Below are 23,214 nucleotides of genomic sequence, written 5' to 3' on the forward strand. Positions count from 1 at the left end.
ATTGATCTACATGTTTGTTTTGTGCCAATACAATGCCTATTTTATTACTATAGTCCTTGAAATTCTATATAGTAATCTCTCCAGCATTGTCCATTTTTCTCAGGATTGTTTGGGCTAGTTTTTGTTTGTTTGTTTGTTTTTGTTTTGTTGTTGTTGTTGGTTTTGGCTCAATATGAATCTTAGATTTTTTTTTTCTATTTCTTTGAAGACTGTTGTAGGGATGTTTTTAGGATTACATTGAATATGTAAATTGCCTTTGGTATGATATTCATTTTCACAATATTAACTCTACCAATCTATGAGCATGGGAGGTCTTTTCACTTTCTAGTCTTTCCATCTTTTAATGTCTTCCTAATTGTTCTCTTCAGGGATGTAAAGTTTCACTAGAGAGGTCTTTCACTTCTCTGGTTAGGAACAAAATAGAAGCCCTCAGCACGAGTTTACTGGAAAAATGAGAGCATCTTCAACAAATGGTGCTCGGAAAACTGGATGCCCATCAGCAGAAGAATGAAATTAGACCTATATCTATCACCATATACAAAAATCAACTCCAAATTGTTCAAAGACCTCAATGTGAAACCTGAAATACTGACACTGATAGAAGGAAACGTATACCCTAAAAGATAAAAGTTTATAGAGGAATTTTTCTGAATAGGACTCCATTTACCCAGGAAACAAGGTCATCAGTTGAGAATGAACTGGCGCCTCATATAAATAAAAAGCAAAAGAAACAATCAAGTGAGAGGAAGTCAACAGAATCTTTGTCACCTATACATCTGGTAGAGTATTAATATATAGAATATATAAAGAACTCAAAAAACAAAAAGTCAAGAAAATAAGTGATCCAATTTAAAGAAATGGACTATGGATCCAAACAAAGAGTGCTTACAAGAAGAAATAATAACAGATAATAAATATCTCAAAAGTGTTCAACATCTGTAGCAATTATGGAAATATGGATTAAAACTACTTTGAGCTTTTCTTATCTCAGTCAGAATAGCCAAGATCAAGAAAATAACTGACCACAAATGCTCTCAAAGATGCGGGGAAAGAAGACCCTTTATCCACTATTGTTTGATTTGGAAACATATGCATCTATCATGGAAATCAGTGTGGAGAATTCCTAACAAGCTAAAAGTAGTTTGACTTAGTTAGAGTTTCTATTGCTGTAATGAAATACTATGACCAAAAAGTAAGTTGGGGAGGAAAAGGTTTGTCCTACACTTCTGTATCACTGTACATCATCTGTCTTAGTTAGGGTTTCTATTGCTGTGATAAAACACCATGACCAAAAATCAAATAGGGGAAGAAATGGTTTATTTTGCTTACACTTTCACATCACTGTTCATCATCAAAGGAAGTCGGGGCAGGAACTCAAACAGGTCAGGAACCTGGAGTCAGGAGCTGATCCAGAGACCATGGAGGGTGCTGCTTACTGGCTTGTTTATCATGACTTGCTCAGTCTGATCCTTATAGAATCCAGGACCATCATCCCAAGGGCATCCCCAACTACAATGGGCTGGGCCCTCCCCCGTTAATCACTAATTAAGAAAATGCACTACAGGCTTGCCTACAATCTTATGGAGGCATTTTCTCAACTGAGCATCCCTCCTCGCTGATGATTTTGGGTTGTGTCAAATAAAACTATCCAGCACATAGATCTACCCTAAGACTTAGCTATACCACTAAATGATAACTAACAGATATGCAAGAGGAAGTTGGACACAGGAACAGAAATGATATGATCTGTGTATTGGAACAAAAAGAATATAGCTAATTGGATTACCAATGAGTATATGAGTATAGCATTGTTTTAGCATTGTAAAGGTCACATTTCATTTATTGCTGGCAGTTAATTGCTAATGCCTATTTGGAATTCAAATTTCCCGGGGTTTGGTCTCTAGCACTGCAGAAGCAGAAAAAAATACAAGAGTGAAAATTCCGTAATCTTTGATGAGTAACTGAATTCCTAGTAACTCATATTGCAAGTGCAGTTGTATTTATATATGTGTGTATATACATATACATATATATACAGATTATATATACACACATACATACATACAGTATACATACATATACATACACATATACATATATATGGTAGCAGCTGTGAGATCTTCACATAATAGTGTTGTAATAGCAAAGATAGTGACAAATAGGCATTGGTTAAACAAACTTAGTTACAGGTTTTTATGAGACTCTATAAGAAAATCTGGTACTCTTCCTGTACTGATTGGAAACCTTGTCAAGATATAATATAAAATAGTAAAAAGAAAATACAAAATAATCTATATAGTATATAGTTAATTGTAGCATGAATCTTAAAAGGTCTTATTAATAAAACAAACCTGGAGCCAGGTATTGGGGTGAATGCTGGAAGATCAGAGAAGCAGAACAAACCACAGCTTCCTCACCTTGCCAATTTCTCAGCTGATCCTGTTTCCTCAGACTGGAAGCCTCTGTGTCCTCATCCAGAATGAATCTCAGCTGAATGGCTGCTAAGGCCTAAAAGCTTAACCAGCTCTAGTTCCTGGTCCTCATGCCTTATATACCTTTCTGCTTCCTGCCATCACTTCCTGGGATTAAAGGCGTGAGTCACCATGCCCGGCTGTTTCCAGTGTGGCTTTGAACTCACAGAGATCCAGATGGATATCTGCCTTCAGAATGCTAGGATTAAAGGGGTGTGTGCCACCATTTTCTGGCCTCTATATCTAGTGGCTGTTCTGTTCTCTGACCCCAGATAAGTTTATTAGGGTGCACAATATTTTGGGGAACACAGTATCACCACAGTTAATAGATTTTTACATTTGAAGATATCAGAAGAAACTGGTAATTGTGTCTTTTGAAAGAAAACTGCATCAAATCCTTCAAATTTCCCTCTTGATTTTAATCCTGTGATATGAAGGCGGTGGCTAAGATCACTGCTTTTATGACAGACTAGATAGTTACTTTCCCATGCAAATAGAGCTGCCCATAGGCGAGCGCTCCTTTCAGCCTGCGTCAGAGGGTGATGGCTTCTGCAGAAACACAACTGTTCAGAGTACTGCAAACAAGTGACTGCTGTGTGTTCAACCTGAAGGAGACCGTTCCTTCCAGCCCAGAGAACACCACTGAGGAGGGAAGGTGAGGGAAGCAGAGTCAGAGGGGAGCACTTCCAATTCTGTTTTCTGGATGTGGAACGGCCATTACAATCACAAACTCACAACAGATGTGGCTGCCTGCACAAGACCTGCACACACATAGAAAAAGATAATGGTAAATGGATTAGTTATCAAGAGTGGGAGAGCATAATGTTGCTACATGACTGCACATGCACTGTGCAGTAGTCATGCAAGGGGCCTTATGTCCTACGTAATCCGTGCACTGCATGATCACATAATTTGCAAGCAGTGTGATCACGCAATCTATGCACATGCATGGCGTAGCTATGTGAGCCCATACACGCATGTGCTTGGGAATGGACAGACTCCCCCCCCTCCTTCTTCCTCTCTCTCCCTGCACAATCTTCCACAGGCCTAAGCACATTCCCCTCTTTCCTTCTAATAAACTCTCATAGTGGGTTTTGTTGTACCTCATGGCTTTTATCTCACGGTAAACAGTGCCGCTTAATGAATAACATTGCGCCACCACCAACATTGGTGCTGAGATGAAAGCGGGCTCTCCTAGTGCTCTGCATCTGGGACCCTGTCCCGAGGTTTTGTTCCATCCGCGACAGCCCACCTTCTACTTGTCTGGCCACCAGACGGGTTCACACACTGGCTGCTCCCATTGGTGAGTTTTCCCTTTCCAATCCCTCGCCATTTCCCACGTCTGCAGCCTGAGATACATTCCTCACTGTTGGACCCCTGGGGGTTCTCGGGCTGTGCATGCACCGACTCATTCTCTCGCTGGATGAAGCATTGAAGGCTGTTGGACCCCGGGGGTCCTTGTGCTCTCACACCCCAGCCCTTACCCATCTCTTGACAAAAGTGTCAGGTAACTTGTGCCAATCCGCAGATCCTTCCTTGATCTCAAGGACACCTGAGACTGTGGTCTTGGATCACATTTGTGTTTTCAATGTTGTTTTCTTCTCTCGGCTGCAGTCATGGGACATAATGACTCTTAGTCCCACTCCTCCCCTGAGAAAAGCCTTAAATATCCCTTGGATCCCAATAAATATGGCCATGTAATGGCTGCTTGGACCCCAATATTGCATGGGAATTCTCTAACTTCTGCCAGAAAACAGGCAAATGAGGGGTTAGCTTATCCCCAAGCTTTTTACCTAAGCTCTGAACCCTCCTTTTTTGATTCTTTCTCTCCTGCCCATGTGCAACCTGAACCTGAGGAATCTCTGACTCCAAAGAACCTCTGCCTATCTGACCTCCGCTCCCCTCTCCAGTATCAGGCAGGCCATTCCAACTCTGGCTCCCACCTTCACTCTTCCTGTCACCCATTCTCAAGCTGCCCCGAGAAGCACAGACGGGTCTAGGGGCAGGCTAGGATGCCACATGCAAATGGGTTTCATCAAACCAATGCTGCCCACCTGGGGCTAAGTCAGTTCACAATCAGGACCCATATTGGGATTATAATAACCTGGATGGCTCTCTAGCTGGAGGCCAGTTTATAACCTGCCTCCTGGTGGGTCTTCTTAAGGCTGCCCTCAAACCAGTAAACTATAAAAGCTAAAAAACATAATTCAAGATAAGGAATAAAATCCATCTCATGTCTCCCAGAGCTTCGCCGACATCAGAGCTAAACTTAAGCGTCTGGAGTGGGGGCCTTTCCCACAGGCAGAGGTCTTAGCTGTGACATTTAAGGCGTACCATGGGAAAGATGAGAAAGCCCATAAACAGAACTGCCAAATGCTGGCACACGCTATCTGACTGACCGCCTGAAGGCTTCCAGGTCCCTGTTTTAATTGTGGTAGAGAAGGCCACTGGGCTCGTGTGTGCCCTGCCCCACTCAGGCCACCTACTGGGCCTTGTCCAAAGTGTCACCAAGAGGGACACTGGTCAGCTGACTGCCCTCATATACCTTGTGGCATGGGGACATCAAACCAAGACCACCCTCCAGCTGTCTCCTAGGCCTGGCCATGGGCCAGGATTAAAGGTACCATCTCTTATAGGAAACTCAGGGTAGCCATTATAGTATGGGGTGATCCATTTCCTTCCTTTTGAACAGCACGCCACTTAGTCCTGAGGGAGTTTTTGGGGTCCCACCTCTTCTTCACGTTTCCCTATTGTTGGGGTAGGAGGACGGCCTTACCCACCTCACCAGAACCCACCCCTGCATTTTCAGGGGTGTCCCTCTCACCCACACATTTTTAGTGGTTCCAACCTGTCCTGTGCCTCTAATGGGAAGAGATTTCCAGCTAAGGTAGGAGCTTTATTTCATTTTCTCCCTCCATGTGCCTCACTCCAGACTGTCAGCGGTGCCTCTTCTCCTCATGCACAGGGACACAGACAGCGCCCTGCTCTCTCTTAAGTTCCAGAGGACACCGGGATCCACTGCCTTGTCACCGGTTCCAGAAAAATGATGTCTCACCCCTCAAGCTCTTCCTTCCTGGTTCCTTCTTCTAATTAACTACTCAGCTAATCATTACAGGACCACCATAGAGCTGGAGGCCAGGGACCATCAAGTACACCGAGGCAGTAAGGAACAGTAACAGTCCAGAGGTATTCACACCCTCAGACCCAAAAGGGTCTGGACTCTGCAAAAAATAGACTTTAATATAACAATCTATCACTGTTAAATACCCTTAGCAATTGATCACCTGTGTCTCCTGGATGCTAAACTAATAAAGGAAACAGGTGCCTCAAAATCTGTCTCAGATAAGGCTTATCTCAGGTAAAAAACTAAAATCATGTTCCAAATATCTCCCTCCCACCCCCTTCTTTCATTAACACTAACCAATATAGAAGAATACTAAACATTATAATATCATGGCAACCAGCTCAAGATTTTAAATTCCTCGTGGCTGCTTCTTAATATGTTTAAACATTTTTCCAAGCTCCAGAGCCAGCTTGGATCCACCTGGACAGCACCTCGGCAGACCCAAGCAGCCACAGAGCCCTAAGCAGTGGAAGGTACTGGACGATTCCCAGTAGATGACAATCCATTACCTCAGGATGTCTGGCTACTCCAAAGCCCCTCTTCTACCCCCCAAGAGTTAACCAATGCCCACAGAGTCCGCTGGAAGCAGTTTCAGGGTCACAGCACCCCCATTCCTGTTCACCCGCCATTTATTTTTTAAATAAGCAGAGTCTGGAATGTTGCTACATGACCACACATGTGCTGTTCAGTAGCCAAGGAAGGGGCCTTATGTCCTATGTAATTTGTGTGCTGAGTGACGGCATGATTTGTGCAGTGTGATCACGCAGTCTATGCGCATGTGTGGCATAGCTATGTGAACGCACATGCACATGTGCGGGGAATCCATAAAAAGCGGGTCACAGACTCCTCCCCCCTTCTTCTTCCTCTCTCCCCCTGCACAACCTTCCATAGGCCTAAAGCACATTTCTCTTTCCTTCTCCTAATAAACTCTCATAGTGGGCTTTGTTTACCTCATGGCTTTTCTCTCATGGTAAGCAGCGCCGCTTAATGAATAACATTGTGCCACTGCATAAAACTAACAGTACGAGTAATAAGGTGAGTAGAGTCTATTTCCCTTTTATATGTTTAGATGTGAAAAGTTTTACTTACTTTTTAATTTTCTGCTTAATTAGAAACTTACCCATTTTTTTTCTTTTAAAGACAAGATCTCCCAGTGCAATCTCAGCTGGTTGTCCTGGAACTCACGCTGTAGACCAGGTTTGTCTTGAACTCATAGCTTTCCAAGTGTTAGGATTACAGGTGTGCACCACTATTCTTGACTACTTACCGAACGTGACAGGAAATAGGTTGCCTAAGAGAAAATGAGACTACAAAGAAGAAGAGTAACCAAAAGGAACGAACAGGGAAACGAACAAGGGGAAAAAAAGCAGGGTTTAGTTAGGGCCTGAAGCAGAGGCTCCAGAAAGCATTACAAGACTGAAAACCCACTGTAATCTAACTTTAAATATCCCCACAGGTACATCCAGGAGACATTAGTTACACTGTGTTCTAAATCCAGGACATTCATCTTAAAATCCTGAGGTACACAGCTCACACCAGAACAAATCTCCCCTCTTGCTGTGGTTCACAAAGAAAGTTACCATTTCATTTTTATATTTTTAGTTTTATTTGTACTGTCCCTGCTTAGCTCATCCTCTTCTCTGGATCCTCAGCTTCTGTGGCAAGGCCTGGAACTCCCTGTATCTTTGGATATCTTGGTTCAGCTGAGGCATCCTCTCTGGTCAGCAGTTTTCACTGCCAGTTGAGGAACTATGTATGGATGAGACTCAATTTGGGACTGCATACAGTTCAATTTGAAGAAAATCACTGCACCACACACTTTTTTTTTTTTTTTTTTTTTTTTTAAAAAGAAAGCCAAGAAGTCAGAACTCAGAGCTAAAATCTCACCCTTCCTTCTGCTGTCCCAGCTTCCCGAAAGAGAGCTATATCCTGTCTGTACGTCTTTTTTATAGTATTATTGTTCTGCCTTCTCAGTGGTTGTAAACCCAAACATGTGACTGCCTTGTCACTGTCTGAATGTACAGCGCCCTTGTTCTTCAAGGCATATATCTCCAATGCTGGCTGTATCCCTGAACACACAGAGATCTATGGGATTAAAGGCGTGTGTCACCACCGCCACACTCTGTCTATGGCTCTAATAGCTCTGACCCCCGGGCAACTTTATTTATTAACATACAATCAAAATCACATTTCAGTACAATTAGAATACCACCACACCCCCGGCCATGGATCTCTGCATCTGCTTCCATCAGTCACTGTATGAAGGCTCTGTGATGAGAGCTAGGGTATTCACTAGACAGTCACCCGAGTAGACCAGTCAGAAAAGTGGTGCTAGCATGACTGGATGTCAACATGCAGAAGACTGCAAATAGATCCATATCTGTCACCATGCATAAAACTCAAATCCAAGTGGATCAAAGACCTCAACATAAATCCAGTTACACTGACCTTGATAGAAGAGAAAGTTGGAAGTGGTCTTGAACACGTTGGCACAGAAGACCACTTCCTAAACATGACACCAGTAGCACAAATACCGAGAGCACTTTTTGTCATTTAATCGTATTATTATAATTTTTAACAACAAATGAGGTAACAATACAGTAAGAAATCCATAAAAACACTAATGTCCTGGGATTACATCCTCCGTGGATCACATGGGGCCAGTGGAGAAGAAAGGCCTGACAGAGGGATTGACGGTGCCAGGAGCATATTTGTGTATGAGAGAACTCTTGGCAACGTTCAGGAAAGTTAAACTACCCTCCTCACAATCGAGGAACACACCAATCCGACCCAGTGGTCTCTCTATATAGTGCTGGAATACTGGGCATGTGGTGAGGAGACTGTGATGATCACCCTCCTTCACACACACCAGAAGAAAGGCACCCTCAGATTCAATGAGCTGGTTTCTGTTGCTTATCCAGGAATCCTTACAGGCCCCCACAGCCCAGTCCGAGGAGGAATTGTTCAAATCCACCTCCCAGTAATATTTACCTTTGATGAAGCAGTCTGATCCCCAGGAAGCCAAATAGGATCTAGCAGAATCCACAGATCTATCCTCACCGTGAGGTCTGAAGCTGCGTCTTCTCATGACATTGAAGAGCTGCTTCATATTGTTAGGGCATATGCTTGTAAATTTAAAGACAAAGTTGAATCGGAAGTGGCTGTAGCTTTCAGTCAGTCCACTGATGGGTAGAGAGCTGAGCTCTAGATTCAGAGTCTGGGGCATGCTCAGCTGCTGCTGCATTGACTCACTCCTCCTGAACATGTCATCCAAACCCTGGAGCAGTAGCTCATGTGGCTCCTGGGACATTGCCATCAGCTCCTGATACATTTCTCTTAGCTCTTGGCTCTTTTGGACCATCATGGCTTCCCTTCTCCTGAGATTCTCTAAAACACGTTGGCCTTCATTTTGCATAGACTCAATATGTTGCTCTTCCTCTTGACCCTGGACAGGACACAGTCTCCTGTACTCTGCTCTGACCATTTGCTCCCGCAGTGTCAAGTAGTCCGTCCACAGAGTTGTCCTTCTGTTCTCTGCCTCTATATTCCCTTTATTTTCTTGGATCTTCTCCCACAAAGATGCCATTTGCTGTAAAAGTCTTTCCATTTGCTCCTCAGCAGCCTCTTCGATGGGACCGTGTTGGTGACCTCTGTGCTCATGGGAGTCAGAGCAGAGTTGACAGAGGTAGCTCCTGTTCTCAACACAGAAGATCCTCTTTGTCTCCTTGTGGGTCACACATTTATGCTCCTCAGAGCTCAGGTACTTCATGAGGCTGGCTTGTCTGGCAATGGACACCAGCTTCTTCAGAACAGTGTTGCTTCTGAAGTCCTTCTGCTCGGATGGTTCCCTACACATAGGGCAATGGACAGGAAGCTGGATGTCTTCCCAAGAAAGGTGGAGGCAGGCTTGACAGAAGCTGTGGCCACAGCTTATGGTGACTGGGTCTGTAAGGCAGTTGAGGCAGATGAAGCAGGTGAGTTCCTCCTGGAAGGCTTGTGACATGTCTGACTCCATTTCTCCACAACTTGTCTCTGGGCTCAGCAATCTTGACTCAGGACAGAATAATATTAGTTCAGCTCCGGGGTCCAATCCTCAAGGTGTAGGTGTGGGTAGATCTAGCAGTCTCTGGAGCCAGAATGTTTGGAAACACACTCTGTCAGGACTGGTGAAGAGTCTGCACCACACACTTTAACAGCAACAACAACCCACCCCTGGTCCCCTTGTCCCATCCCCCTACCTCAGGTCCCCTTGTCCCATTCCCCTACCCCTGGTCCCCTTGTCCCATGCCCCTACCCCTGGTTCCCTTGTCCCATTCCCCTACCCCTGGTCCCCTTGTCCCATCCCCCTACCCCTGGTCCCCTTGTCCCATTCCCCTACTCCTGGTCCCCTTGTCCCATCCCCCTACCCCTGGTCCCCTTGTCCCATCTCCTTACTGTTGCGGTAACACCCGTTCACCATGTCTGAGCCAGGAGCTGCAGATTAAAAACTAGAGACAAGAGACAGCGAGTCATTCGCCATGGCTGAAATGCCAAATGCCAAATGCCGTTTATTGATAGAGGGAGGAAACCTTAAATACAGGCTTACAACACAATGGAGGATCCCTGGAGGGCAGAAGTTCCGCTACCTGCTACCGAATGTTCTACATTCTTGCATCTAAGTTGTTTATACCAAACGCAGGATACAGGAACAAAGAACCTCCAGTGATCTCTCCTGTGATGGTTAGGTGAGAAGGAAACCGGCAGGGAATCTGAATAGGGCGGACATCTGGTCAAGGTCAGCAAGCAAGGCGGCAGCCATTCACAGTCGGGGGCCGGGGCCCACACCTTACCTTCTTTTTAAAAATTTTCATTGGAAAAGAATTTCATGAAGCTGGGTGGTGGTGGCGCACACCTTTAATCCCAGCACTCAGGAGGCAGAGGCAGGCGGATCTCTGTGAGTGAGTCCCAGGAAAGGTGCAAAGCTACACAGAGAAACCCTATCTCGAAAAACCAAAAAAAAAAAAAAAAAAAAAAAAAAAAAAAAAAAAAAAAAAGAATTTCATGAGACACATAAGGGCCCAGGTATCTAATTTTTTTCTTCAAGAAAAAGATCTATATGTTCTTACGGAGTGATTTTCAGTTCCCCTTTGTCAGTTAGACCTTTTTGGATTTGGTTTTCTGTCCATTGGAGCTTTGGATAGAGTGAATAGTATTTGAGCAAAACTTTATATTTTGGTTGATTATTTCTATAAATGTGGTATATATTTCATTAGTTGTTACTTTTGAAATCTTCATTTTTAAAAAAACTTGTCCTAAAATATATGACTATAATTGCAGCCAGGTGAGGAATACACTAAAATGGTTTCTACTTAAGCAAAGTTAGCAGGATGGTGAAGGGGGGTATATTCTTCACTCTCTTACTAGCATGGTAGCTTAATAATAAAAATAATAAATATGCCCTTTCACTAATATAGTAGAGAATATGAATGTTTTTTAAAACATGGTGAGATTTTATAATTAACCATGTCCAAGCCACTTATTTCTAATTTGATGCCTGTGATGACTCATCCATTGGTCTTTGAAATACAATATAAAATTATATTTTTTTTTGTTGTGGAAATGAAGGATGCTTGTTTGACTTTTCTGCTTGGAGCAGATAAACATGAGGTCTTTCTTTCTATTACACTATAGAACATGAGTTAGAGAAAAAAATACTTCCAGACTCACTTCTCATTCTATAACTGGCTAGTTCTTACAACAGAACTTCAAACAGCTTATCTGGAAGACACATTCACATATACCAACAGAAAATAAGATTTGATCAAAATAGGAACATGGTTTAAAACACAGGCTGAGTGATTATTATTTTACTTCTGAAGCAAGGGACATAAACACATTTGCTTTTGATGGAAGGAGAAATGCTGAGTTGGTTGATTTGTTAAAAATGTAGTGAAATGACCAGAAAATTATTAACATTTATGAAACAGGTAAATTCCAAAATTTACTTGATTGAAGACATTACTTTTTGAACAAAGCTTTTCATGTGCATTTCAAGCTGCTGTCTTAAACAGTTTGCTGTGAAAGGGGAAGGAACAGACAAGCGACTCTTGTCCTTGTCGGTCATTCCCAAAGCATTGTCTGGACAAGACTGCCTATGAAACAATACGCTTGTGTGAATAGTATAGTTATACAAATTATAGAATTAAAAAGTTGGCCCTACTTAATTTTGAAGACTCTCTCTCTCTTAGTGTAGTATATATTCAGATGATAGATTTCTTGTTGGAGCTACTCAAAGCTCATAGCAAAATGATAGCACAAAGGAACCCAAGGAATTCTGATCATTGTAATCATTTGTGGCTGATTTGTATCATTCCTTCCTGGGAGAGACGTAATCAGTGTCTTCCCTTTTCTTAAAGTTCCAATGACAAACATGCACGATTCCACCACAGTTCACTGCTAGGGGACCAATGAATTTATTTGGCTTTCTTACAGAGCATTGGTGAGGGGTAACTCACAGAGGGACACTCCCCCTGCCCAACAGGTAACACTTAGAAAGCCTTTATTCAGCAGTGATGAAGGCTTCCCCGCAAATGGATCCCCTCTCCACTCATCTTCCCCAGCCCAAACACAATAGCACCTCCCAGAGGCCATGTGCAGTGACAGCAGAGTCACATACATCAGTGACAGAGAGCAGCTGCCGCTCAGGAGAGGTTTTTGTGACCCTTCCCACCACTCCATGTGCTGCGGGCCGCAGGAATATCCTAAGAACTCAGCTGGTTATGGCAAAGTCACTACCTGGAGGGGTCAGGGAATTCCTCCACAGGAAGCCAAATTCCAAGGAGTTTTTGGTGTTACTTGGCTTGTTATATACCAGCTGTCTTCTGTTATGAAAATCATGTGTGCCTTCATAGTTTTCCCGATTGACTTTTCCCTAAGAAGGGCTAACAGTGTGGACTGATCACTCTCTGGACATACACATTCCAGGTGTTTGGAGAACAGCCTCAGGAAAGGCTTTCTCTGGAATCAGATTATCTCCCTTAGCCACTTTCAAGGACTAGCAGTAATAACAGTCCACATGCAAGTCTCCTGATTTAAGGTAAATTCCACAAGGAGACACCACCTAGGTCAGGTGAACGTTAAGTAATAGCTTTACACAATTCTGCTCGGACCCTCCTTTCTTACAGCTTTACTAACTTTATAGACCTCTAACTCCTTACTTAACCACTTCTAGGAATGTTTAGATAACCTCCTTGCTGACAGCTATGCTCAGCCAGAACCCCAGTTCAGGCCACCCTGTAATTATCATCATTGGCAGCATCCGGCCAGGTCCATCCCCAGATGGAAGAAAGTACCTTATCAGAGTTACCTCTGTACTTACTAAGAACAGACTTAAGCATCCAGGCTACCTGTTTGAGAAGGCCTGGCGGATGTGCCAATTAAGCTCTACTTCCTCCTTTCCCAAATTTTACCTCTAGTTCCAGATCTCCATTTAACTATCACCAGAGGCATCTAGCTGTACACAGGTTGCCTAGCGACTGAGCACACTTTCCCCCACCCTGCAGAAAAATGGCAGATAGCTTGGACAGATAGGAGCCACAGGAAAAAAAGAAGACAGTTTTATTTTCTCCCATTGACCTAGCAACTTATAGACTCTTAACATTTTCTACTAATCATGTTTAAGAGTTTAATAGTTGAGGACATGAGATCCCTCTTCTTAGATATTACCCAAATTTAGCCTTTAGTTAATTCATTTCCCCATTGGTCACTTCCCTTTGGGGTTGCAAATGATAACAGTTATTGCCTCTCAATGTGATTATCACCCCTCCATTTGACCCTAGAAGCCTGGCTTTATATACCAGGACTTCCAGGGCATGGAGGGACGGAGAAGAGAGAACAGAGAAGAAAAAGGAGTATGGAAGAACTATATGGGTAAGAACTTGAGAGGAACAAACTGAGATGGGAAAGAGCTAGATTGCAGGGCTAGAAGAGAGTACCAGAGGAACGAGATGGAAGATGAGGAAGAGCCAGATGGGAAAGCCCTAGCTGGGTAAGAACAAGATGAAAAGGACCTAGATGAGGCAGAATTAAGACTAGACAATTAAGATAGAACTTAAGAGGGAACAGTAGATAAACAGAGAGAAATCAGGCAAGAAAGGAGGTAGGCACGAGAACAGAACTGAAGCTGTATATAAAGGATGTTATGCCAGAGGAATTAAAGCAAGTGGACTATAGAGCTCGGTGTGCTGAGATTCCATTTCCTGAAAATAGTCCTCACCGTTAGTAGTTCTCTCTCCTGAGCCCCTGGGATGTATAATATTAAGGCTGGTCCCTCTAATATTATACAAGATCCATGAGTGAGTGTAAACAGCCAATGAGCCCACCTGGGACAATCCTGTTGCAAGAGAATTCCCTAAGGTGGCAGTTGCTTGTCACTCATAGCATCACTATAACACACTGTTTCCTTTTTTCTCTAGGAAACTGAATGTTTCTTCAGGAATATAAATGGCGACAAGGGATGCAAAAGGACATGGATAAGGAACAAGAGATAGAACTGTCACTTGGGAAACTTGATACAGACATGCCTCCTAGTTGAAGTATTTCTATTCGTACTTTTGACTGGGAAAAAACATTTTTTATTAACTCTTTGTGGATTTCACATCATGCATTCTGATCCCACTTATCTCCCTGTCTCCTCACAACCACACTCTGTCCTTGCAACCTCTCCCCAAATCCAAACAATTTAAAAGAAAATCCCAAAACAAAACTAAACAAAGAAACAAAACAAAACAAAAACCAAACAACAACAAAAAAGAAGCATAGCAGGCCTTTTTGGACCAACACCCCCCAAACCATAATATGGAAACTTATTATTGATTTGAACGCTCGGCCTTAGCTTAGGCTTGTTTCTAGTTACCTTTTTTAACTTAAATTAACCCATTTCTATTAGTCTACGCACTTCTGTGAGGCTTGTGTACTCATCTATGTACTGTCCATCCTGCTTTCCTGCTTCCTCCATGTCTGACTAGTTGGCCCCCACCTGGCTGCCTCCTAGCTGGTTGGCTGGCCTTGCTTTCTCTCTGTCTGCCTATCCCTCCTCTGCCTAGCTATTGGCTGTTTAGCTTTTTATTAGACCAGTCAGGTACCTTAGACAGGCAAGGGAAAACAACAACACATCTTTACCTAGTTAAACAAACGGAGCATAAACAAAAGCAACACATCTTTACATAGGTAAACAGTTTTTCTGCAACACAAACAAAGAAGAATCTTGTTGTGGAAGCTGTAGTGTAGCCCGTTGAATCACACAGTTTACCCTTTAGTTCATTCATCTTTACTTGCAAGTGTTCATTACCACGAGTCATTGGTCTGACTCAAGGCATCTGGCTTCTGCTACACCATTGATAATGGGCTCTTACTGGGGTTCCTTTTGGATAACCTATTGTCCTGTGTCATGGAGATCCTGCACTTTTGGATCTATAGGTCCGTCCCCTTCACATGCTCCAACAATTCGTAGATTCCATGGATGCTGGGGTGAGCCAACTCATACCCCTAGTTCTGGGCCTGGGGTGGTAGCTGGGTTGGTCAGCCTGCCAGCTTTCCCTCATCATCACTACCCAGGCAAGTTCTCCAGCACTGCCTTGGCATAAGTCAATTCTTGTTTAAGATATACTGTATATACAACTTAGATTCAACTCTTCTTTAAAAAATAGACCTACTAGAAAAATGGGTATTTTAAAGAACAACCATGTGGCTCACCTCCATCTTGGCTAATGGTCTCATCAAGATGGATGCAAACATGTCCCTGGCAGCCATATTTACTTGGGTTAAAAGGGTATATGCCAAGTAACTTCATTACCATCTTAGTTAAGTTGGCCACATGACATAAAACAGCTAAGGAAACAACTGGTCTCTGAAATATTTTGGATTACTTTGTATTTTTGTATGATAAATTCCTACAATTATAAAGGTCTACTCAGATTAATAAATGCTAATCTAAGATGTATTTCTAACTATGTATGTCTTTGTTAGCTGTGTCTAACACCAGGCTTCTAGAAATTTTTACATAAAAAAATATGTCTGATAAAGAATGATTGATTAAGGTTTATAAATTCCTAGTGTTATACAGATATCCTTAGGTTAACAGAACCTGACTTAAAGATGTATATCTAACCACTTACATCTTTGCTAACAGCACAATACCAGGCTTCTGGAAATGTTTAAGTAAGGAACAACTTATATTTGATAAATAATATATATTTGATAAATTAGTTTTATAAATTCCTAAACTCTACTCAGGTTAACAGTAACTAACTTGAAGATATATGTCTAATTTTGCTAACTTTGTCAAGCTTTAGCTACTTGGATAAACTGAGTCATAAAAGAAACTGTGAAATTATATAATGATACACTATAAAAGGATAAAGTTCCCAGGCTCTGTGGACTGTATTTATGATCTAAAGTTTTATTTTGATGCTAAAGGATCTTCAATTAAAACTTCAACTCAAAATTTTAAGGCTCAAACTTAACAGGAATAAAATTCTAAAATCCTAATCTTATAAAATCTACTAATTTGCTATAAATTGTTTAAGATAATTAAGACATGCATGTTAATACTCAGTCACTTTATAAATGATCAAATTCTTTAATATGCTCAGAACTATGCTCATAGTCATGCTAGCTGCAAATGTAATTCATTGACAAGGATAAGCTTTATTTAGCTTCTTACATATATTTTCAAGGTTAAGCCTAAAATAAGTAACTAAAAACAAGTAAAGTTTGTTTAACTAGGTATACTTAATAAATAAAATGGTCCTCAAACTCTTCAGAGATTTGCTGAATATAGCATTTATTGTTTAATGAAAAAGCTTCCCACGATAGACAGAATGTCAGATCCTAGTGATAAACCTAAGGTCTCCAAAGAAGACAGATGGGACATGATGACTCCACCTGAATTGTGGTAATGCTAACCACTGTGCAAAACTGTCCTATGCCTCACCCTGCTGCAAGGGCTCTGCCTACCCTGTGACACTACTGTTGGGTTGACTTGCCCTGCTTTGCCATGCCACAGCAGGTCAGTTTTCTCAGGTTCCTTCTCCACAGGAAATTCAGACTTTCTGGATCTGGCAGTCAAAGATCAACTACATCTGCTCCCACCATGGGAGTCTAGGAAGTGGGTAATTCTCTAATTTTACTTGATACAAGGCTATTTGGGTTATACTTCCTGCTATAAGTCATCCTTCTCAGATCTTTGATGATACTGATGGCTAACTGTAACTTTATGTTAATAGCAACAAGCAAACTAGCTCCTTCCCCAAGGCTGCAGCTACCTTGTGAATTCCTTTCATATGTAAAATCAGGTCCCAGCCCTCACTTTTCTGGAGCTACTAGGTCTTCTCCTGAGAAAGACAGACACAGACAGTTCACCTGGCAGACTTCACTTTGAAAAAGATAAACTCACAAGTCAGGCAGTGGTGGTATATTCCTTTAATCCCAGTTCTAGGAAGGCAGGCTTAGGCAGATCTCGGTGAGTTCAAGGCCAACCTGGACTATAGAGTGAGTTCCAGGGCAGCCAAGCCAAGGCTACACAGAGAAATCCTGTCTCAAAAAACAAAAAAGAATTACGATAACAACAAAAAAGACAAATGCACAAGGAAGTTTTCAATATAACTTTTTACTATTTCTTTATTTAAAAGGAACTTGCTTTGCAATGACTGCTCCCAGTAATCAACCACTTGTGTCTCATAATAAATGACTATGACTACGAATCTACTGTTTTTTCTACAATGCAGATTTCAGTACAAATTACAAACAGTGGTAATACTAACATATCTAAAACTTTTATCTCTTTTTGTAAACTTAAAAAACTCTTTCGGGGAAGTGGTAAGAAAAAAAAACACAAACTGTTGCTTGATTTTTCCGCCTCGCCCACAGTCAGGACAAATCTCTGTCTCCCGCCAGTCCCACAGCCGCTCAGACCCAACCAAATAAACACAGACACTTATATTGCTTGCAAACTGTATGGCCGTGGCAGGCCTCTTGCCAACTGTCCTTATCTTGCTAACTGTGCTTTTATCTTAAATTGATCCATTTCCATACATCTATACCTTGCCATGTGGCTGGTGGCTTACTGGCGTCTTCACATGCTGCTGGTCATGGCGGCGGCTGCAGCCTCTCTGGTCATGGCAACGGCTGCAGCCTCTCTGGTCATTGTGGCGGCTGCAGCGTCTCCTTCTGCCTTTCTGTCCTTTTATCCTGCCTAGCCACGGCCGATCAGGTTTTATTTATTAACCAATCAGAGCAACTTGACATACAGACCATCCCCCAGCACAGCCAAGTGCAGACCATCTCAAACACCTGCACTCAGGCCCATGGTCCTAATCATCCTCTATACGGACCTGCTGGGTAACGCCACAAGGAACCTGAGAATGGGCTCCCACAGGACCTACAGAACATCCCACAGCACTTCCCCTTTCTTTTTTTTTTAAAAGGAAGGTTTTAACTTTTACACATCTCCAAAGTCAGCTTGGTATATTTGGGAATTTGGGCGTAGCTTCTCTTAACTACTTCCTGCTGGAGGGGGGCGCTGTATCTTATGGGGATGCAAAGAAAATTTTAGGATCATGGAGTAGTCCGTGAGACCGTATCGTCTGAGCCAGTTGCCTTGAAACGATTCTGGATGTTGGATCATCTGGGCCATGGTGTCATCGGAGACCTTTCAGGTGGTCTTGGCTGATCAAACCTGATGTATCTCAATCTGGAAAAAATCCATAGCCTCTGGCTTTCTGTAGAGATAAAAGCAGAGTCTCCTTTCCAAAGTAACACATCCTTATATCCAAATTTTAAAGTCAAGATATCTTTAATATATACATATTGGTTTAACTCAACATCTTTTACGATCAAATGTTTTTCTGCAGTTAAAAATCCCAAAGACAATATAATCCAAACTCTCTGTGTGATATCCATTTTTACATGGCTTATCAAGTCTCAGAAATAGTGGGTCTACACTTTTATCCAAGCAGCGTGTAGCCCAGAAACCTCTTTTATTTATTTATTTATTTTTTTTTTTACTAGCAAAGGCTAAATCCACCACGCAGCTTAATGTTCCATTTGCAGAGGCCTCATTTCCGCCTTACTGCAGGTTAAGCACACACACCAGGAACCCGCCAGTAACTCAAACCGGCGGCTGCCGCTCATTTGAGAGAGAGAATTAGGAACTGTGGGGCGTTTACCAACGTCACCGTTCCTGGAGAACTTACCGACGTCACCGCTCCGTGTGTTGAGTTCTGAATCCTCTTTACCACCACGCGAGGATTCTTCTCAGATCACACTTTATTGGAGCGCCTCTTGGTTAAGGGACTTTGTCTTTAGTATTTTTTTTTTTTTTCATAACACCGGCCTTTATCCCTGTTCATTTGTCCTTTTTCTTTAGTCCCTTTTTTTTTTTTCTTCCCTTTTTTTCTTTAGCCCTTTTTTTCTTTAGCCCCAAGTTCGGGCGCCAACAAACTGTATCCTGCAGGGGACCAATCAGAATTGTCTCCTGAAAAGTACTAGATGCTCCAGAACATAAGGGATAGCTCACATCACTTGTATATAAGTTGCCAATTTCCTCGAAGCAATGCTAGTACCAATCCCTGCTTGACAAGACTTCTGTGCCCCAGTCCTGCCCAATCAGGAGTTCAGCCCCCATCTGAATCCAGTATTCCCCTACCCTCCCATTCTTTACTCCTTAAAAACCCTGTCTCAACTGAGCTCAATACTCTCCCTGATCCCCTGTGTCAGAACGGTGGAGAACCTAAGCCTGAGCTTGCAATAAAGGCTCTTTGCTTTTGCATATGAACTCAGACTCCTGGTAGTCTCTGGGGGCTCCTGACATGGGCATAACATTCTTCCCGACTGCCAAGACGATGGGTCTGGAAGTTTCAAATATACACCCAAGATAAAAATTTCTTCTAAACCGCTTAACTTTGCCTTCTTTCCCTGGTCTCTATCTGTCCCAGCAGACTTCTAGTCAACTGCAGACTGCTGAAAACCTGTCTATAATGTGCCAGTCCCAGGTGTTCCTTGGAACCTGCATCCAGCAGGCTCCAAGGCAGCCTGCCCTTCCCTAGCCCCAGATAGTTCGGCAGAACCCAAACAGCTGGTGAAACAGATGTCCCCCAGTCTGCACCCCTCTCTTTCTTCCCCTTCTTTGACCATCATTCTAGTCTTCCTGGCCCCTCTCCCCAGACAATCCCAATTTCAATAGGAAATAATTACAGAAGAGATTATGTCAGCCTTTATCATCAACAAAGGCTGGAATGTTAGATCTCTGGTCCTTGGCTCCTTTTTTTGCCCACCTCTTCTCTTTCACTCTTCCCCTTCCCTCTTCCCCTTCATAGCCTGGTTAAGTCTGGATGCCTCTGGATGTTTTCTCCCTCATATCTACACTAAACTTTCTCCTCAACCATACCGGGGAGCCATCATGTCCTTATTTTTCCATGCACTACCTGTGGTAGTTTGGATGTAATTGACCCCCGTAGGCCCATACACAGAGAGTGGCACTATTAGAAGGTATGCCCTTGTTGGAGTAGGTCTGGCCTTGGTGGAGGAAGTGAGGGCGGGCTTTGAGGTTTCAGATGCTCAAGCCAGGCCTAATGTCACTGTCACTTCCTGCTGTGAAGATCTTGATGTAGAACTCTTGGCTCCTTCTCCAGCACCATGTCTGTCCGAATGCCACCATGCCACCCACCACGACAATAATGGACCAGACCTCTGAAACTGTAAGCCAGCCCAATTATGTTTTTTTTTTTTTTTAATTAAGAGTTGCCCTGATCATGATGTCCTTTCACAGTAATAGAAACTCTAATAAGACTCTACCCATGACAAGAGGATAGTTAACAGATTTCTAAAAGTGACTGTGTACAATTCTGCATTAGTTTTCAGAAGCACTTAAAGTGCTTTGTCTTTAAAGCTGCTTACTAAAATTTTTATTACACTCACTATTTGCGTTGTGTGTGCCTGTGTGTGGGTGGTTGCACGAATGTCACAGAAAGCTTGTGGAATTCAGAAGACAACTTGCATGAGTTGGTTCTCTCCTCCCTGCAGGTCTCAGGAAGGTGAATTAAGGTCATTGGGCTCATGGCAAGGGCCTTTCCCCACTAAACATCTCACTGACCATGTGTGCTTCTTTTTCATTTATTTGAGGTTTTTTTTTTTTCTTTTTTTGGTGTTTTGAGACAGGATCTCTTCCTCTATAATCAGGCTTGCCTGGAACTATGCACTGCAGGCTGGCTTTAAACTAAAGGCAATCCTTTCTGTTCTGGTTAGTTATTTTGTTAACTTGACACAAGCTGGAGATATCTGGAGGTAAATCTGTAGACTGTGTGTTTGTTTTTTTGATTTGTGATTGGGAGCAGTACAACCCTAGGCAGGTAGTTCCAAGTTGAAAGAGTGCTGAGCAAGCTATGGAGAGTAAGCCAGTCCGCAGCGCTCCTTTATGGCCTTTGCTTTAGTTCCTGCCGCGAGTTCCTGCTCTGACTTCACTCAGCGATGAACTGTGATTGGTGTGTGTGTTTCTCGGAGTTGCTTTTGGCCATGATGTTTGTTGTATGACAAAACTTTTCCCAGGGAGATGCAGCACACACGTCTGCTCTCACAGATAGGGAGCCCACAACAGACCATCAAAGCCCAACTGGTGAGCCAGCGGGATTTACTGTGGAGTGTGGGTGACCAACTACTACAAGAGCAGAAATGACTCACAGACAGCTGCATTGCCAAGGCCCACTCCAGCATGGGTAACAGCTCACAAGAGCTGGGAAGCCTGGAGGGCACTGCACAGCCTGCAGGCAGCTTCACAGGTGGGGGAGTGTCCTTTCCAAGGGATGCTGGTCCAAACCAGGCAGCTCAGCTTCTCAGTCTTCGTTGCAGCTTGGCTAGTCTGAGAGTCTTCTTTGAAGTTTGGCTTTTTTGAGTCTGAGAGGGACTCTCAGCTTTTATTGTTTATTCTGGCAGGGAGAGGGAGATGGCCTATAGCATTTGGTCAGGTTCAGGGACTTCCCCGCAAGATGGAATGTTTCAGTTTCTGAGGAAAATGTTAAACGACAGTGTTACATCACAGAATAGAAAACAAAGTAAGACATTGCCTCATTTCAAGGTATTTCAAGCTATTATGTGTTTGTGGGCAGTGGAATAAATAACACAGAGGCCTTACCTGTTGCTATTTACTGGGTGTGAGAACGGACCAGGAGATAACAACAAAGCCCACTTTAAGAGCTTTATTAAGGGGATAGGAAAGCGGGGCTGGTGCTGCAGGGCTGTCAGAGAGAAATGATGGAAGGGGGAGGGAATGGGCGGAGTCTGCTTTTAAGGGTCACCTCGAGTATGCATACACCGGTTTACAGTAGCCATGATGTGTGCAGATTACATAGGACATAAAGCCCTGGAGTGACTAAGCATTGAAGGAGCATGCGCAGTCATGGGACTCTGGAAGTGGATAGGAGGGTGTCAGGAATGATTACACTGACATATATCTTTTTATTGGCTTTATTTTTATAATTGTTTACAGTTGGAAAAACAAGTCACATACAGCAGGGATCCTTTAGCAAAGAATATTTATATGATAATTTGTTTTAGAAAAGAGTAATAGTGTAGGGTCCTTAGATGGCTCCTCATGACCAGAAGACACCGGAAATGCAATTGCAGAAAGCAGCTTTATTCCTGAGACAGAAAAACCAGCATGCTGGGGCCCACCCAAAATGGCATTGACCTCGGGGGAGGGGAAGGCAGTCCCTTTTAATTCTGCTTAGAGGAACTCCAGCTGTGGTCAAATGTACTTTGAAGTGATTGGGTATAGACCCTTACTGGAATCATTTTATGATTGGTTTATGACATCTGGTCAGCAACTGTGGTTGTGGTGTCAGGGGTCTGTTTGACTGAAAATAACAAGAACAGTTCCTGCTTGTGGCCAGGTAGGACCCTGACTGGCTTCCAGACTGGACATGCTTTCTGAGGGTCAGGTTGAAGCCAGACATGATTAATGGGTAATATGGGGCAGAGATCTTAGCAAACTGGTCCTGGTCCCTTCAATAGCAGAGTAGATGTGCCCTATAACTCAAGTTTAAGTCACTGTATTGAGGTAAACTATGTATGTGCTTGCTTGTTTTGGAAGCACAAGGAACTGAGTTTGATCCCCAAAGTTCATATAAAAATTTCAGGTGTGGTAGAAGACACTTGTAGACTCACCTAGGGAGTCAGAGAATGGCAGAAATATGGGGTTCACTGGTCCCTTCTAATCAGAGACCCTGTCTCAAAAGTCAAAATAGAGAACTCCCGAGGAATGATACCCGAGGTTGACCTCTGGCCTACATGCACCTGCTTATATACATGTATACATACACACGTACGTGCAAACAGACAGACAGATGCATGCACACACACACAAATTTTCAAGTAAGTAAAAATCTCAAAAATCAACTTGGTCACCTTTTTTTCCTGCATTTATTTATTTATCATAATCGTGTGTGTGTATGTGTGTGTGTGTGTGTGTGTGTGTGTGTGTGTGTGTGTGTGTGTGTGTGTTTACAATTTATGGAATTTGTTTGATCTTCCCACCATGTGAGGTCTGGGGATTCAGTTCAGGTCATCAGGCTTGGCAGAAACTTGTCT

At 42.9% G+C, this 23,214-nt stretch overlaps 1 pseudogene; it reads right to left on the minus strand.

Moving 5' to 3' along the window:
• Positions 1-8,140: 8,140 nt before the first annotated feature.
• LOC143268183 (tripartite motif-containing protein 43 pseudogene) lies at positions 8,141-9,792 on the minus strand (annotated as a pseudogene).
• Between the last annotated feature and the right edge of the window lie 13,422 nt (positions 9,793-23,214).

This window comes from Peromyscus maniculatus, chromosome 12, assembly GCF_049852395.1.
Source record: "Peromyscus maniculatus bairdii isolate BWxNUB_F1_BW_parent chromosome 12, HU_Pman_BW_mat_3.1, whole genome shotgun sequence".
NCBI classification, from domain to species: domain Eukaryota; kingdom Metazoa; phylum Chordata; class Mammalia; order Rodentia; family Cricetidae; genus Peromyscus; species Peromyscus maniculatus.